Source organism: Schistocerca piceifrons, chromosome X, assembly GCF_021461385.2.
Source record: "Schistocerca piceifrons isolate TAMUIC-IGC-003096 chromosome X, iqSchPice1.1, whole genome shotgun sequence".
NCBI classification, from domain to species: domain Eukaryota; kingdom Metazoa; phylum Arthropoda; class Insecta; order Orthoptera; family Acrididae; genus Schistocerca; species Schistocerca piceifrons.
In genome coordinates this window covers 620,725,083-620,743,405 of record NC_060149.1, presented here as the reverse complement: position 1 = coordinate 620,743,405, position 18,323 = coordinate 620,725,083, and the positions used below count along the sequence as shown (strand labels likewise).

The window sequence follows — 18,323 nt, the reverse complement described above, 5'->3', positions numbered from 1 at the left end:
ATAGTGATCAGAGCCATTTGAACCATTTGAAACACTGACGAGACCATTACGCACTTTGGCCGTAACGCTAATGACCCAAATTCAGGCAGCAGCCGATAGTACTAATCATGGCTTAGGCATATTCAGGGATCGTCTGGATATCATAGATACCCAGTTAATTTTTGCTAAATTACTCCATCACCTTGCCAATAGTGTTACTGATGCGCACACTGAGACCACAGCATTACAGGAAGCCTTATTACCCGCTGTTTGCGGGGATTTAACACCAATACTGCTATACAGCTTTAGAAGAGCCAGGCCAAAGAAAACTCTACCATCTAGTGAGCAAGATGTTTGAGACAGGCCAAATGCCCCCAGACTTCAAGAAGAATATAATAATTCCAATCCCAAAGAAAGCAGGTGTTGAGAGATGTGAAATTTACCGATCTATCAGTTTAATACGCCACGGCTGCAAAATACTAACACGAATTCTTTACAGACGAATGGAAAAACTGGTAGAAACCGACCTCGGGGAAGATCAGTTTGGATTCCGTAGAAATGTTGGAACACGGGAGGTAATACTGACCCTACGACTTATCTTAGAAAATAGATTAAGGAAAGGCAAACCTACGTTTCTAGCATTTGTAGACTTAGCGAAAGCTTTTGACAATGTTGACTGGAAGACTCTCTTTCAAATTCTGAAGGTGGTAGGGGTAAAATACAGAGAGCGAAAGGCTATTTACAATTTTATAGAAACCAGAAGGCAGTTCTAAGACTCGAAGGGCATGAAAGGGCAGCAGTGGTTGGGAAGGGAGTGAGACAGAGGTTGTAGCCTATCCCCGATGTTATTCAATCTGTATATTGAGCAAGCAGTAAAGGAAACAAAAGAAAAATTCGGAGTAGGAATTAAAATCCATGGAGAAGAAATAAAAAATTTAACGGTCGCCGATGACATTGTAATTCTGTCAGAGACAGTAAAGGACCTGGAAGAGCAGCTGAACGAAATGGACAGTGTCTTGAAAGGAGGATATAAGATGAAGATCAACAAATGCAAAACGAGGATAATGGAATGTAGTCGAATTAAATCGGGTGATGCTGAGGGAATTAATTAGTAAATGAGACGCTTAAAGTAGTAAATGAGTTTTTCTATTTAGGGAGCAAAATAACTGATGATGGTCGAAGTAGAGAGGATATAAAATGTAGACTGGCAAGGGCAAGGAAAGCGTTTCTGAAGAAGAGAAATTTGATAACATCGAGTATAGATTTAAGTGTCAGGAAGTCGTTTCTGAAAGTATTTGTATGGAGTGTAGCCTGTAAGGAAGTGAAACATAGACGATAAATACTTTAGACAAGAAGAGAATAGAAGCTTTCCAAATGTGGTGCTTCAGAAGAATGCCTAAGATTAGATAGATAGATCACATAACTAATGAGGAGGTATTGAACAGAACTGGAGAGAAGAGGAATTTGTGGCACAACTTGACAAGAAGAAGGGATCGGTTGGTAAGGCATATTCTGAGGCATCAAGGATCACCAATTTTGTATTGGAGGGCAGCGTGGACGGTAAAAATTGTGGAGGGAGACCAAGAGATGAATACACTAAACAGATTCAGAAGGATGTAAGTTGCAATAGGTACTGGGAGATGAAGAAGTCTGCACAGGATAGAGTAGCATGGAGAGCTGCATCAAACCAGTCTCAGGACTAAAGACCACAACAACACTGCTATACCACCGGATCAATTCCTCGAAGGTTTGTGGAAAATCCAAGCTGAATTACCCACACCATTAGAATTACTAACAGCAGTGAGGAAAGAATTTCTGTCATTATAAGAACAAGCCATATTCAGCTACCATGAACGTGGAAGATCTGTAGATTTAAGTGTTACATTTTTCATGTAGACCCCTTGGCATGAAAGGCTCTACGAAAATTTGTTCAGTTAAAAGTGCAGAAAGCACACCTGATGGCATCGAACAGACATTCCCATCTCCCGCTCTTCACACAGGAATCACTACACTGGCAAGCTGGGCCATTCACCATCTGCTCTGCGAAACAGGTACATAACGTTCCGAGGTCATGTGAGTTTTCCTTGTTAAACAGCCAAAATTATGCTATAAAATATCTGAAAGATGTCATCTTGGACGAAGCAGAGCTTTTCCAGAGTTGGTCTATACTGGCTATATTCTGTAGCAAACCATAATGTCACTATCTGTACTTGTTAAGAGCGAGGTCGACAAACTGGCACACAGCGAATAGAACTACATGGTCAAGGGTTGTTAATTAATGAAACCCAATGTGACACATCCAGAGAGACATCCCGATTACGTGGCACCGTGACAAGAACCACTTCACTGAATATAATCTACGCACTGACTTATGTATCCCATCTACCCCTTGAAATTTTACCCGCAGCAAACCTATCGTTTCTAAATAACTCGTTAGACCCGACCCTACATGTTTCCCTAGATCGAATGTTAGCTACGAAGCATGGCTGCATGTCAGTGGAACTCCTTTTGGAACACAAAGAAAGGTACTCCGATCCTCATCCTCAGATGCCTGTATAATTTTCGCAGTAATAGGAATCGTGCACTAGCAGTTCAATAGGAAAGTAGACCAAATCCCATCCCTGACAGGCTTCACCCTGAGAGTTAAAATTAGTCATAATAGCACCAAACAGAAGCAATTTGACGACGGATGAAGTGAACCATGAACAATGATCTCTGTGTAGAGCTAAGTGGTAGTGAAGTCAGACGCCTAATGTACATTGTGCAAAGGACAAAGCGAAACCGTAGATAAAGGTGGAAAAGGGGAGTGTAAATAAGTTCCCGTCAGACCACCGAAGTTAAGCGCTGTCGGGCTGGACTGGCACTTGGATGGGTGACCACCCTGTCAGCCGAGCGCTGTTGGCAAGCAGGGGGCACTCGGCCCTTGAGAGGCAAACTGAGGAGCCGCTTGATTGAGAAGTAGAGGCTCCGGTCTCGTAAACTGACATACGGCCGCGAGAGCGGTGTGCTGACCACATGCCCCTCCATATCCGTATATAGTAACGCCTGTGGACTGAGAATGACTTGGCGGCCGGTCGGGACCGTTGGGCCTTCCAATACCTGTGCGGATGGAGTTTTAGTTTTTTCAACAAGTGTTCGTATTTAAAGAAAATTCGAGGGAGAATTTTCTTTGTGGATGGGAGAAATGTAACGTGGAAAAGTTATAAACGAGACTTAGGACCAGTAGTTGCAGTGTCAAGGCAGAATCAGGATACTGCATGGTCAGCGGCTTCACAACCACCTCTGTGCTTACGGAATACAGGCACTGAAATAGAGCGAGCTTTCAGAGAGGTATTGCAGCTCAATTAAGACACCTGGGTCGTCGGCACCAGTACAGAACAATCGGGGCGACTGACTAACGCCAACGTTACTGTGAAATCATCATGAGAAAGGAGTATTTAAAGACAAAAGAACCAACTCGTCATCATCGAACAGCTGGCAGTTCTGTGACGCCCACCCTGTGCTTCTCCACATCGCGCTGGTGACGCAGACGTTTCTACAAGCGCCGGGACACGAACTCTGCCTGCCACCTAAGCATCCAGGCGCCAAGGGCAGCCCCACACTTGACCATCTTCCCGACAGTATGACATGTCTCGAGAGTATGAGAGTATGATGTGAGGATCCAGCCATCTCCATCCTCCCTGGGGTACTAACAGATGGCCACTACGCTTCAGACACTGGAGCGTGACGCAGCCCGACGACCCGTGGAGCCCATGGGAAATACGGGCTCTGCAACGAAATTGTCACGTCACATTATTTTCCTTGCCTGACATACACTCCTGGAAATGGAAAAAAGAACACATTGACACCGGTGTGTCAGACCCACCATACTTGCTCCGGACACTGCGAGAGGGCTGTACAAGCAATGATCACACACACGGCACAGCGGACACACCAGGAACCGCGGTGTTGGCCGTCGAATGGCGCTAGCTGCGCAGCATTTGTGCACCGCCGCCGTCAGTGTCAGCCAGTTTGCCGTGGCATACGGAGCTCCATCGCAGTCTTTAACACTGGTAGCATGCCGCGACAGCGTGGACGTGAACCGTATGTGCAGTTGACGGACTTTGAGCGAGGGCGTATAGTGGGCATGCGGGAGGCCGGGTGGACGTACCGCCGAATTGCTCAACACGTGGGGCATGAGGTCTCCACAGTACATCGATGTTGTCGCCAGTGGTCGGCGGAAGGTGCACGTGCCCGTCGACCTGGGACCGGACCGCAGCGACGCACGGATGCACGCCAAGACCGTAGGATCCTACGCAGTGCCGTAGGGGACCGCACCGCCACTTCCCAGCAAATTAGGGACACTGTTGCTCCTGGGGTATCGGCGAGGACCATTCGCAACCGTCTCCATGAAGCTGGGCTACGGTCCTGCACACCGTTAGGCCGTCTTCCGCTCACGCCCCAACATCGTGCAGCCCGCCTCCAGTTGTGTCGCGACAGGCGTGAATGGAGGGACGAATGGAGACGTGTCGTCTTCAGCGATGAGAGTCGCTTCTGCCTTGGTGCCAATGATGGTCGTATGCGTGTTTGGCGCCGTGCAGGTGAGCGCCACAATCAGGACTGCATACGACCGAGGCACACAGGGCCAACACCCGGCATCATGGTGTGGGGAGCGATCTCCTACACTGGCCGTACACCACTGGTGATCGTCGAGGGGACACTGAATAGTGCACGGTACATCCAAACCGTCATCGAACCCATCGTTCTACCATTCCGAGACCGGCAAGGGAACTTGCTGTTCCAACAGGACAATGCACGTCCGCATGTATCCCGTGCCACCCAACGTGCTCTAGAAGGTGTAAGTCAACTAGACTGGCCAGCAAGATCTCCGGATCTGTCCCCCATTGAGCATGTTTGGGACTGGATGAAGCGTCGTCTCACGCGGTCTGCACGTCCAGCACGAACGCTGGTCCAACTGAGGCGCCAGGTGGAAATGGCATGGCAAGCCGTTCCACAGGACCACATCCAGCATCTCTACGATCGACTCCATGGGAGAATAGCAGCCTGCACTGCTGCGAAAGGTGGATATACACTGTACTAGTGCCGACATTGTGCATGCTCTGTTGCCTGTGTCTATGTGCCTGTGGTTCTGTCAGTGTGATCATGTGATGTATCTGACCCCTGGAATGTGTCAATAAAGTTTCCCCTTCCTGGGACAATGAATTCACGGTGTTCTTATTTCAATTTCCAGGAGTGTATTTCGCGAACGTTTGGCTATGTCCAGGTTCAGGCGAGAAATCAGTATGTGCATGAAAAGGCACAAAATAAGGTCCTTTACTTTATGTGTTTCCGAGAGCTTCAACGTGTAGCTACGAATTATGAAATTGGTGTGAAATAGTACCTCGTTCCCCGCCGGAGACGGTCACTGCAACTCGTAAGACCTATAGCGTCATGTGAAGTGATGCACGCCACAGGGCCCGTACATTTTATGAGTCCTGGGGACCTCGTAACCGCCGCCTCCGGCACCACTCACTACGGCCAGGAGACCCAAGAACCTAGCGACGCAGCAGCAACGACGGCGACAACAGCAGTGTATGCTGTCAGCAGCTGGAGCCAGCCACATTGGGGACACGCCGTCGAACTCACAGCACCACGAACCAATGGTTGTAAACAAGCCTCAACACAGAAGCCTTTATAACTGTCATCTGTCCTTCGTCAGCTGCGCAACATCCTTCCACAGCAAAGAATCCTAGCCTACATTAAAGCTATCCCAGACACATGGTTTTATAATTAACTGCAGAAGTGTTACTCTTTTATAGTATACAAATGCATATCGTATGAGAGAAACATAATTTGCAGCTAATCGATGAAGTTTACTGAAGGCTTATTTACATCGTATAAATTTATAAAGCTTTGCAGAATAAGTAATTAAAACGTTGTTAATCAGCAGTGCATCTTATGTCAGAATGGAAAATCAGCACTGTGAATATTTAAGTCCAGCATGAATGCGATGCCGTATAGTTTTGTGTCTGTGATTTGGTATGTTATTAGAAAGGAGTGAATCTTATTCTGAGTGCAACGTGTAACCTGTCTTTGTTACACGGTGCTTTCTAAAACTTCGCACGAGGTGCAGTTGTCACCATCGCCTTCGTCATTTGTGTCTGTCAGTAGCAGTGAAGGAAAAGTTAGCGCAGAAAGAATTCTTTCTGTTCTCAAGGGACAATCAGTTGTCAGCTATATCGAAATATTCTTCGACCGTACATTGTGTACAGTCGAACGAATATGTTAGTTTTGTGCGATACAAATCATGTGATTTTGTCTATTGTATCAAGAAAGGGTCGTCGCCATCAACTTTAATCACGCACAAATGCGGTAAAAGTGAAAAACTCTTGAGAGACACCTAGTTAATTACACCTGAACAAAACACGCTGTTAGTAGTAGCAGTAACGCTCGACTCTGTACCCTGGACCTGCCTTCGTATAATATTGTTAAAGGTGAATGGCTGAAGAACTTTTAGACATAGGTGCACAACATGTGGAATATGTCCGCATAAATATTTATGATCACGCACTGTTTCCAAAGCAGCTGAAAAAATTAAAGCAGATGTCCAGCAGGAAATCAAAGGTTCCTCAGTGACCAATTCATCTGCTTTTGAAGTATACTTAATGGCACGATACTATACTAAAACGGAATGTGTTACCATTGTTGGACAGATTTCCGAAATGCAAATAAAATTACACGTTTTCCGCATTATGGAGTTTCCTGTTAAAGTTACCAAATCTGATCTCAATTTTCGGGAAGAAATTTTGTCTGCACTAGAAAGTTACAATTTTCTGTCACGAATTTAGAAGGTGCAACATTTGTAACAGACCAAGGCAGCCAACCAATATAAAGGATGAACTTTTCCCTTTATAAGCGGCTTCTCTGTATAGCTCTTTTCATTGCAACCGTACTGCAACACGTGTTAAACGAAAACTAGTTTCTCAAAGAATTTGCACCACAGACATTTACATTAATAGCTACTTCAACGAGTATCGTTAATTACCTTAACAAAACTGGTCTGAGTAAGCTTTCTACCAAACTGGTACAAATGGTTCAAATGGCTCTGAGCACTATGGGACTCAACTGCTGTGGTCATAAGTCCCCTAGAACTTAGAACTACTTAAACCTAACTAACCGAAGGACATCACATACATCCATGCCCGAGGCAGGATTCGAACCTGCGACCGCAAACTGGTACAGCTCAGCATAGATGTTTGCTGGAATACTGTTGTCGATATGACAGCGTCGGTGGCGAATCGTATCGACGAGATGGGTGTCATATTAACACAACGAAAATAAACTCGACGATTAAAAGGGCGGAATGGGGAGTTTGTTACCGCATTGACTAACTTCGTCTCTAAGTTTCGAGACGTTTCTCATGAGCTTCAAACAAAGAAGCACCCGGTACATCCTTTTGACCAAGGCACGATAATATGCTAGCTCATTGCTCTGTCCCTGAAACTACAGAGTCAGTGCAATCGGAACTAGAGTTCTTGGTAGGTATTCAGGCTGATTCCTTATTTACGAGCATTTACTGCTGCCAAAGTAGATTGTTATCAAGTTATAGCGTATTTTGGACAGAGACAGCATCTCTTAAGCTAAGAACAGAAGCGTTATCGATAGGAAAACAGAGATTCATGACGAACATCTTATTGCATCAGTTTTGTGCCCAGACGTGCGAAATTTCGAGAGTCTGAAGCTAGAAGAAAGAGAGGAAATGCGTAGTACTGTGGGCATGTCGTCAGATGCATAAGAGGAAGCTACGTAGTGCAAGGAAATATTTCCTTTCTGTTTCCTTTCCTCTAACTTTATCCATAATTCCTCCCGTTTAACACCCACTTCGTTCTTTGTTACTTTTTTCTCCTTTCCTCCCCTCACCCTCTCACCATCTCCATATATTCGTACACTTTTGCGTTTCTTTCACTTGTAAACTGGTTGCCACAAACAGCCTCAAATCCAAAAAGAGTGAAGTTCTGTGTAATGTTCAGTTTCAGTGTCAGAAAGTGATTTGTCCTGCGCAGCGCCCAGTAAAAGCAGATTTAGGAATCGGGTAGATGACTGAGATGGGTTGGGGGAACCCGGACACTCAAGACCGAGAAAAGCTGAAAAATTATGCTCCGTCTGCATCCAGTTTTAATCCCCCCTCCCCTGTAAACTACGTGGGTTTTCGTAACACATACTTCAACACGGGCGATATAAGTATTACACAGAGGCGCTGTATTAAAGCAAACGGTACATTTGTATCCCAATCCAGGACTGTGTTCTCACACATGCAGCCGAATATCGGTATTACTGGTTATGGTTGATTCTCACGAGTAATGTTGTTCCATAAGTGTTTAGGAGAAGAAATAATGTGTTTATCAGACTTTACCCCGCGGCGGGCGTGTGAAGGCATACAGTAACGCCAGTTTTCTTTCCATAATTAAGTTATTACGCCAAGCACACAGTTATGGAGCTAGATATGCTCCGACGGCATTATCAAGCGACAAGTTTCACTATTGTCGGATTATAAGACCCTTCATAATAGCCGTGGCTGATCTGTGGAGTGGACAACTACACTGAGGTGGCACTGCGTACCGCACGCGCCTGGTAACGTAAGTAATGTGGCGTAATATCTGCTGTATGTTTTGAAGATCAGAAGCTATATTTCCCAAAAACATTCCACGTGAATGATTCTTTAGTTACTGAAGATTAGTATTATACTTTTCCTATTGCTCTGAAGGATCACACAAAGAAAAGCATTGACGCCACACGAAATTGAACGCCTTCTGGAATAATCTGCCGAAGAGGATTGTGCTGATTTCTTTGACAGCGATGTTGAAGCAGAAATAATCGAGGCTGCAGATTATTCCAGTGAATCTGAACAACCGTACGATGGCGGGAATGAAGTGAATGAATTACCATATGATGAGTGCCATTTTTATATTGGTAAGGACCAGGAAACTTTGTGGATAAGTAATCCGTTGGCGGTGCCGGGTAAAACAAAAGTTTATAATCAAGGTCTTACCTGGCCCGAAATGCAATGCTACAGGAACTAAAATTGAAATTTTTCTCATTTTTTTTATTCTGAGATAATTGATTGTGTTGCTTCGAACACCAATAGGTATATAAATAACGAGAGATCATCATCGGGGAACTTAGACTGCAGAAATACTTCTACTTCTGAAAGAATTGCTCTTTTAGGAGCACTGTTTCTCATTGCTCTACAAAAAGGAGGACGCGCAAGCGCATTAGAGCTGTGGGCATCAAATGATACAGAAATAATTATTCTCAGGGTGGTATTTAGCTACAAGTGCTTTCTGTTCTTGCTCCGGTCATTGAGGTTTGATGATACTTCGACGAGAAAGAGCGACTTGCAATTGACAAAATAGCTGCCATCCGTGATCTCCACTCTGCATTTCTGAACAATTGCGGAAATAACTACAGCCCAGGTTAGACAATCATAGACGAAATGCTTGTTCGTTGTCGCGGTCGTTTGATGATGCTTCGACGAGAAAAGAGCGACTTGCAATTGACGAAATAGCTGCCATCCGCGATCTCCACTCTGCATTTTTGAACAATTGAGGAAATAACTACAGCCAAGGTTAGACAATCATAGGCGAAATGCTTGTTCGTTGTCGCGGACGTTGTGGTTTTGTGCAGTACATGCCCAATAAGCCTGCCAAGTATGGTTTGAAGTTGTACCCATTGTGCCGTAGCAAGACATTTTACACTTGTACCTTTGAAGTATACTGCGGCAGACTGAATCGTGGACCACATCTTGCCTCTAAGCAGCCTATGGATATTGTGAAGAGATTAGTTGAACCAATGAAGAGCACTCACAGGAATGTAACTACGGACAGCTATTATAGTAATCATCCTTTAGGACAGTATGTTCTAGGAAATGGGCTAACCGTCGTACCGACACTGGAAACGAACAAGAAGGAAATTCCTCCGGAGTTTTTGCCAAAAAGATTGCGAGAAACTGGAAACTTTTTTTTTCGGATTTCAGGATGACTTTTGTCTTGTTTCGTGCCAAACGAAAAGAAGCAAGGCTGTACTTTTTCTGTCGTCATTGCATGAAACTGATGAAATAGACACTTCTACAGGGCAGTCTGTTGTAAACCTGGACTACAATGCAACCGAAGGCGGCGTACATGATGTTGGTTACATGTGTACATCCTACTCCACTCAGGGGACAACAAGAAGATGACCCTTGGCATTATTTTCCGGTATGTGGATATTGCTGGAATTAATTTCCAAGTGCTGTTCTTAGCAAATAATCCAGATAAAAGTTTCAGAAGAAGAACGTACCTCAAAAACGTGGCCTTGGCTCTAATGAAGAGCCAGTTGAGAGAAAGGGTTCAAATCTTTACTTTAACAAGGGACATCCAGGGACTTCTGTCACCCTATTGATCAATCCCGCAAGTAACGAAGAGGTTGTTAGGTGTGGAAGGGGCTATCTTTGTGGTGGTATGAAGAATAACAAAACCACCATCACTTGCAATAGTTGCAAAGAATTTGTTTGCAAGCAACACACCAACAATATCCTTTCTTTCAGGAGTGCTAGTTGTGCAAGGTTCGCAGGAGAGCTTCTGTAAAGTTTGGAAGGTAGGAGACGAAATACTGGCAGAAGTAAAGCTGTGAGGACCAGGCGTGAGTCGTGCTTCGGTAGCTCAGATGGTAGAGCACTTGCCCGCGGAAGGCAAAGGTCCCGAGTTCGAGTGTCGGTCGGGCACACAGTTTTAATCTGCCAGGACGTTTCAACACAGCAACAACATTGTAACTTGTAATGAATTCAGAGCTTCTCCAGAGGAACAAAGTGTGTTCATGATTTTTTTTTTCTTAATTGGAAGTCTTGTTCTTTATTACGACTACACAGTATTTCTGTTTCTCTTCACTACACATTTTTGTAAGACTTGCTTTAATAAAGGCCTGTAACAGCACTAAAATCTGCTGTTATAACTATCGTACTTGTGGCTCAAAACTTCTACTATAAATTCTACAATAAAACTAAAAATATTGCCAGTTAAATGGTAATTGATGTTAGGAGGCACCGAGCGCCGCACCCGCCCGCTGTCGTCATTACCTTCAGGGCGCCTGCCACAGAGTTAAGCCGCTCCTAAGCGTGTTCTGTAGGAGAGTGGGCTGATGCCTCATGTATTTGCCTTACTAGAGCGAGGAGAGTGTCCTCTAGATATGTGGTGTTAGGACGAAATTGCTATAATATCCTAAACATGAGCAAAACTACCTATCAGAGTCGTGTGTTACATCTCCTTTGGCTACTGATTGTGGTGCTTACTCACTTGTAAGAAGTCACTGTTTCTTCATGTGCATTTTCGTGCAGCAGGGTGTGCGTGGTAACTCAATGTATCAATTATCGAAAATATTCATGTCGTTTTTTCCTCACTCTATTTCCTAGTGAGGCATAGCCCATCTATCAAAACCGCTACTACTAATAATAAGCACGACTGACGCGGGAAATGTGATTGAGGGTACCACGTTTCCGACTTAAAAAGACGTATAAAACCCATCAACATCCTAAGAGACAGAACAGCAGTCTCCCCACTTCGTTCTAGTAGGTTTATCAGCAGCTTGAGCGGCGGATATACACCAATGATGCCTTCGCAGTGACGAACAGCTTGGTCACTTTGTAGGACACCAGATTAGTGTGGAAGGAAGTAGTTTTATCGTTGTAAAGGTTGTTCACGTGGTGACTGGGGCAGAAAACTTGGAGGGTGGTTACATGTCAGATGTTTCACATATATGTCCTGCATTAGAGCAGTCCGCACAGCTAATACTTCGCAAACCGTATGGCTTTAACAATATAGTGTTTTAGGTGCAGAACCCTGCAGCCATAGCAGTGTGTGCTTACGCTCGGTACTGACTCCAGACGCTGGAATGATACTCCAGAATTCATAGCACAGTTGATTTAAATGATAATTAAATGGACACCCTAGCTGCAAACAGGCGTTTATGTACTTCGTTGGGGACATATTGAAAATGTGTGCCCCGACCGGGACTCGAACCCGGGATCTCCTGCTTACATGGCCGACGCTCTATCCATCTGAGCCACCGCGGGCACAGAGGATAGTGCGTCTGCAGGGACTTATCCCTTGCACGCTCCCCGTGAGATCCACATTCCCAACATGTCCACACCACTACATTCGTAGTGCGCCTAATAGATGTTTGCCCATCATACTCATTACTCGTGGCAGATTAATCTACCAAGTCCCGTACGAGTTCGGGCATAGCGTGTGCGTTCGCACAAGAAGGTCAATGGCCGGGAAGCCATATATTTTTAACTATATATGACGGTAGTATCTATTCCCGAAAGAACAGTTACTGTGGATGACCATGCAGCTTTGCTAGAAATGAAATGATAATTAAATGGACACCCTAGCTGCAAACAGGCGTTTATGTACTTCATTGGGGACATGTCCCCAATGATAATTAAATGGACACCCTAGCTGCCCCAATGAAGTACATAAACGCCTGTTTGCAGCTAGGGTGTCCATTTAATTACCATTTCATTTCTAGCAAAGCTGCATGGTCATCCACGGTAACTGTTCTTTCGGGAACAGATACTACCGTCATATATAGTTAAAAATATATGGCTTCCCGGCCATTGACCTTCTTGTGCGAACGCACACGCTATGCCCGAACTCGTACGGGACTTGGTAGATTAATCTGCCACGAGTAATGAGTATGATGGGCAAACATCTATTAGACGCACTACGAATGTAGTGGTGTGGACATGTTGGGAATGTGGATCTCACGGGGAGCGTGCAAGGGATAAGTCCCTGCAGACGCACTATCCTCTGTGCCCTCGGTGGCTCAGATGGATAGAGCGTCGGCCATGTAAGCAGGAGATCCCGGGTTCGAGTCCCGGTCGGGGCACACATTTTCAACATGTCCCCAACGAAGTACATAAACGCCTGTTTGCAGCTAGGGTGTCCATTTAACTATCATTTCATTTCTAGAAAAGCTGCATGGTCATCCACGGTAACTGTTCTTTCGGGAACAGATACTACCGTCATATATAGTTAAAAATATATGGCTTCCCGGCCATTGACCTTCTTGTGCGAACGCACACGCTATGCCCGAACTCGTACGGGACTTGGTAGATTAATCTGCCACGAGTAATGAGTATGATGGGCAAACATCTATTAGGCGCACTACGAATGTAGTGGTGTGGACATGTTGGGAATGTGGATCTCACGGGGAGCGTGCAAGGGATAAGTCCCTGCAGACGCACTATCCTCTGTGCCCGCGGTGGCTCAGATGGATAGAGCGTCTGCCATGTAAACAGGAGATCCCGGGTTCGAGTCCCGGTCGGGGAACACATTTTCAACATGTCCCCAATGAAGTACATAAACGCCTGTTTGCAGCTAGGGTGTCCATTTAATTATCATTTTATTTCTAGCAAAGCTGCATGGTCATCCACGGTAACTGTTCTTTCGGGAACAGATACTACCGTCATATATAGTTACAGTTGATTTACGTAAAATGTTTCAAACTCCATCCACCTGGAGTTCCAGCATGTACAAACAACACATTTCTTCTTAACTGTCTTTCATATCGCGACACATTCTATAAGACTGATGCGGGACAGTCTTCAATGAAAAGCAGTTACGGAAACAGCTCGCTCTGGTGCTTCACGAGAGGTAGAATGTAGCAAGTACTTCTGGTCAATTGCCGATTAAATCGGCGACCATTTTGCAGGGACGGTTGGTCAAGAAAAATTAGGAGGGATTTGTCAATCTCCGACTTACTCGTATGAATGCGAGAATACTCTGTGACTCTCATCCACGCAGTGAAAGACGACCAGTCGTAATCGTAAATTACGCACTATGATCGATGTGCCAGAAATTAATAGATAACCCAACTGCATCGGTATAGGACGCTGCATGGTATACTGGTATACTTTGATGTAAATGACCGAACGTACGCACTCCACGGGTGTCGATCTGTATTTGCAGTCTAGTATATGGTACTTGAAGAGTAGTGATGGGATGGTTTAGTGATGATACAGAAACTGGAAAGCTTTCTGCTGTGTCACTGGCTGTTGTTGAAATTATGGAAGAACTGGGAAAATTGCTAGAATTGATAGCGCCATCAACTGTATTGCTTATTACAGTACATCATCCCTCATTGAAGGTTTATTTTCTATCCCATCTGTCCACCGATACGCTGTTGATTACCGCATAATGATTGAGTGACACCAATTGTTTGAGATGGAGAGAGCCTTGGCGGAACATTGGACATCTGCTACTTGTCACCGTAGAACATGGGATTAAATGCCTATTGTGTCATCACCTTCAGACAGTTGTTCGGATGCATTCCTGAATGATGCAGACTTGTCCTATTTCCATATGCTGCGATGCCCTCCACAATTTTTTTTGTTTCACCAGTAAGATAACAGTACCTCTTTTTATTCCTACTGTCCCGCACATGGTGTGAACAGCACCTTCCCCTGACAGTGAACAGTGCACGCCGCTCCGCTGCTCGACTCGCTTCGGCTCAGTTCGTTACCGTCGCTCGCGCACGCCAACGCCACTAGCCCAACGCCATGCCGAGACGTAGGAATGGAGGAAGAGGCACGATTGCTGCTCCTGTTGAACTCCTGCTAAACGCAGTCGGGAGAAACGGTTGCGGCAACAAGAAGAAGAAGCGGAAGCCTGTCGCACAATTACAGTGCTATAAGTGTCAAAAGCTGGGGCACATAGCCAGGGAATGCGACGGCGTAGTTGCGTGTGTTAAGTGCGGCGAAACCGCACGACACGCGAAACTGCACCAAACCAAGAGGTACTGCAGCGGCGTGCGTAAATTGAGGTGGCTCGCATGCCGCAAACGCGCGCAGCTGCAGCTATCTGAAGACGTGGAAGCAGCGGAAGTTGGCCACCACACACGAAGAGGTGGCCCAACAAGAAGAAAAGGTGGACCTCCCGCCCTCCTACCTTAGTAGGGGAAGCGGGCTGCGCCACAAAGACGACGTGGACGCCTTTCGCCAAGCACTGCGGGAAGCCAACGAGGACGCAATCACCGTGCTCAAATCCGCCATGGCGGAGGAGAGTGCGGCCCTGAGAGCGGAACTAGAAGAGACGCGTCGGGAGTTGACTCAACTAAGGGTCGCCTTGTACCTCGCGTCTCGCACGACGCCGGACGTGGCACCGACCCCCACCAGTACGGGGGTAGACGCGGCAACACAAACGACATCCTCCCTGGTCGAAGCGGGAACGCAGGTTGATAGGGAGGTGGTCATGCAGTCGGGGAAAACCGCCGACAACAAGGAGACGGCCACCTCGGAAGCAGTCGTCACTCCTGTCTCTGCGGGAACGCAGACGTCACAGGAAATGCCGATTGAAACCGAGGGAGAAGAAGAAGACGAGCCGTTCGAGTGCCTCCCCCTCCCCAACAAGAACTGTGTGAGGGAGGTGCTCACCAAGATCGCAGATTCCCTGCGCAACGGTAGCTACCCCCACCATGGCCATCCCTACCCTTTCACGGTAGACAACATCCCTCCCCTACCTCATAAACCATATCCATTCCACTGGGGGTGCGAACCCTTAAATCAGAAGATTCACGGGAGGGAACTCGTCAGGCGTGCAGATCTGGAGCTGATAAATAAGCACCCGATCTTCACCGACGAGGACTGGCGGTACATGACTGACCAAGCAGTCCTGTACATCCAACAACAGACGCCGCCAGTGGACTTCTCCCGCCTGAAGAAGATAGAATTCGGGCAGCCAGGAAGCAGCAAGAAAAAGAAGAGTAAGAAGCCGCCGGAAGCATCCGGCAGATAATTCTTCATCTACAGACACCAGAGGACAATCCAAACCGAGAAGAAAAACATTCCCAACAGAGAGGATTCAGGAGGAACAGTTTATCCAAGCTTAAATTCCTATACCTCAGGCCAAGGCAGGCCCGTCAATATAGTGAGTGAGTGAGTAAACAGTGGAACAATGATCATGTACATGACTGCAAAATGAAGCAACAATGCTCTTCAAAACGGAATACCAAGACATCAGCTACGCTGTGACTGTGGAAGATGAGATTAACTGTATACATCATCACCTTTTGACATCTGTTTGGAGACGCTCCACAATGCAACAAACTCTTCCAGTTCCTGTATGTTGTGATGTCTCAAACATTTTTGTCAGTAAGAAATATCGCCTCTGAAACTTCCTGACAGATTAAAACTGTGTGCCGGACCGAGATTCGAACTTGGGACATTTGCCTTTCGCGGGCAAGTGCTCTACCAACTGAGCTACCAAAGTGCGACTCACGGCCCGTCCTCACAGCTTAACTTCTGCCTGTACCTCGTCTCCTACCTTCCAAACTTGTTCAGAGTTCGAGTCTCGGTCCGGCACACAGTTTTAATCTGTCAGGAAGTTTCATATCAGCGCACACTCCGCTGCAGAGTGAAAATCTCATTCTGGAAACATCGCTTCTGTCTGTCATTTGTACAATCCTGTGTGTTGTGGGAGCAGCATAGTTTACACTATGCATGTCCAGATTTCTGTGAGAGCCAATGAATAGAAATGTGTTAATGTTGTTTTAGCAACTGACAGAGTCCTTGAAATCGTGGTAGAAAAACAAAATGTGTGATGATGTACAAAGCTGAAGTTACACGCTGCTTGGTTGTGTTATGCTTGAAAAACAACGTATTAATGAAAGAACAAGACAGGAACCCTCTCTTGTGAAGTATAGTCTGTGGGATACGGTGTTCCTCCAGTACAGGCGACAAAATTTTACACAGGTCTGTGCAAGCGACTTCGATCACCAGCCACCTGCTCCACTGCAGCAATACGTGTATAGGTAATATGCCAGATGTCAGCACACAGCCGGTATTTGTTTTTCGATGTATCGTAAGAGAGAGGAACACAGTAAAATCTTATAGGATGTGCTATTAGAAGGAATGGTATGATTAAACTTCGGATGCAGATTGTTTATAGTTTTTTACCTACTCTGGATGTTAAAAAATAACGATGATGAGTGCTCTTGAACATACTAAATGACTGCATAGATGCTGATCTGTATCGGTATATCATATGTTTGAATTGGATGTAATGCCCTTATGCATGCTAATTTTTAATTTGAAGATGTGGAATGCTCTCAAACTACACCGATTTTGCTTATAAAACTAATAGAAATCGATTTACCTACTCTCATGGAATCATGATTTTTTAAATTATTATCGTCACTATAGCATGTTTAAAAATACATGTTACACTTCATAAGCTCTAATTAAAAATATCCACCACTTGAATTATAGCAGATTGTGGAACCTAGATATGATAGTGTTTGTCCCCACATGTGAGTAGATTACGTGAAACAGGCTGTTCTGTGATGACCAAATTGCTTACAAAACTACAACACAAGAATCTGCTGCTGTTGTGAATGATGGTCTGCTGGATGGCTCTGAGCACCATGGGACTCAACTGCTGAGGTCATTAGTCCCTTAGAACTACTTAAACCTAACTAACCTAAGGACATCACAAACAACCATGCCCGAGGCAGGATTCGAACCTGCGATCGTAGCGGTCTTGCGGTTCCAGACTGCAGCGCCTTTAACCGCACGGCCACTTCGGCCGGCAATGGTTTGCTGGATGAGAGAAACTTTACATACAGGTAGCTAGAGGCAACTTATGGAGCAAAAAATGTCAGAAGTCACCACGCATACGGTCCGGTGATGTTAAATACAGTTGTTATAATGAAATGCTTTTCTCGCAGAATGGCGATTGTGGTATGCTGGAGGCATGGGGGCGTGCTGCAGTTTGGACAATCAAGTAGCGGTCGGAGTAGCTGTCATTTATCTTACTTTGTTACGTGGCTCTGTGGTGTCACGGCATATTGTGTATGTCGGTATCGTTAGTACTGACCGACAGCCTAGACCACCAAGCCATGTGCTCCGCTGGGTGAAGCCACTGTCCACTTGCTGGGCCAGTGCTGGCTTCCGGCGGCTATCTGATTTGGTGAAGGCTGCTAGTCTCGCTACTGGGATGAAAGCAGAGCTCACCATCTGCAGCATCGTCGACAGGACTGACTGCGGACCTTTGGTACAGAGCCGAGTGGAGGGTCTGAATCAGAGGCTGAGACGGTTCTGCGACCGTGTGGGCTGCAGATTCCTCGACTTGCGCCATAGGGTGGTGGGGTTTCGGGTTCCGCTGGATAGGTCAGGAGTCCACTACACGCAACAAGCGGCTACACGGGTAGCAGGGGTTGTGTGGCGTGGGCTGGGCGGTTTTTTAGGTTAGATGGCCTTGGGCAAGTACAGAAAGGGCAACAGCCTCAACGGGTGCGGGGCAAAGTCAGGACATGCGGGGAACAAGCAGCAATCG

General features: G+C 45.9%; 2 non-coding genes across 2 annotated transcripts; one reads left to right on the top strand and one right to left on the bottom strand.

The window, feature by feature from the left end:
* Positions 1–11,987: 11,987 nt before the first annotated feature.
* Positions 11,988–12,062, bottom strand: Trnat-ugu. Its single transcript has one exon. It is a non-coding gene; the product is annotated as a tRNA-Thr (tRNA).
* A 742-nt stretch (positions 12,063–12,804) lies between these two features.
* Trnat-ugu lies at positions 12,805–12,879 on the top strand. Its single transcript has one exon. It is a non-coding gene; the product is annotated as a tRNA-Thr (tRNA).
* The last annotated feature ends 5,444 nt before the right edge of the window (positions 12,880–18,323 follow it).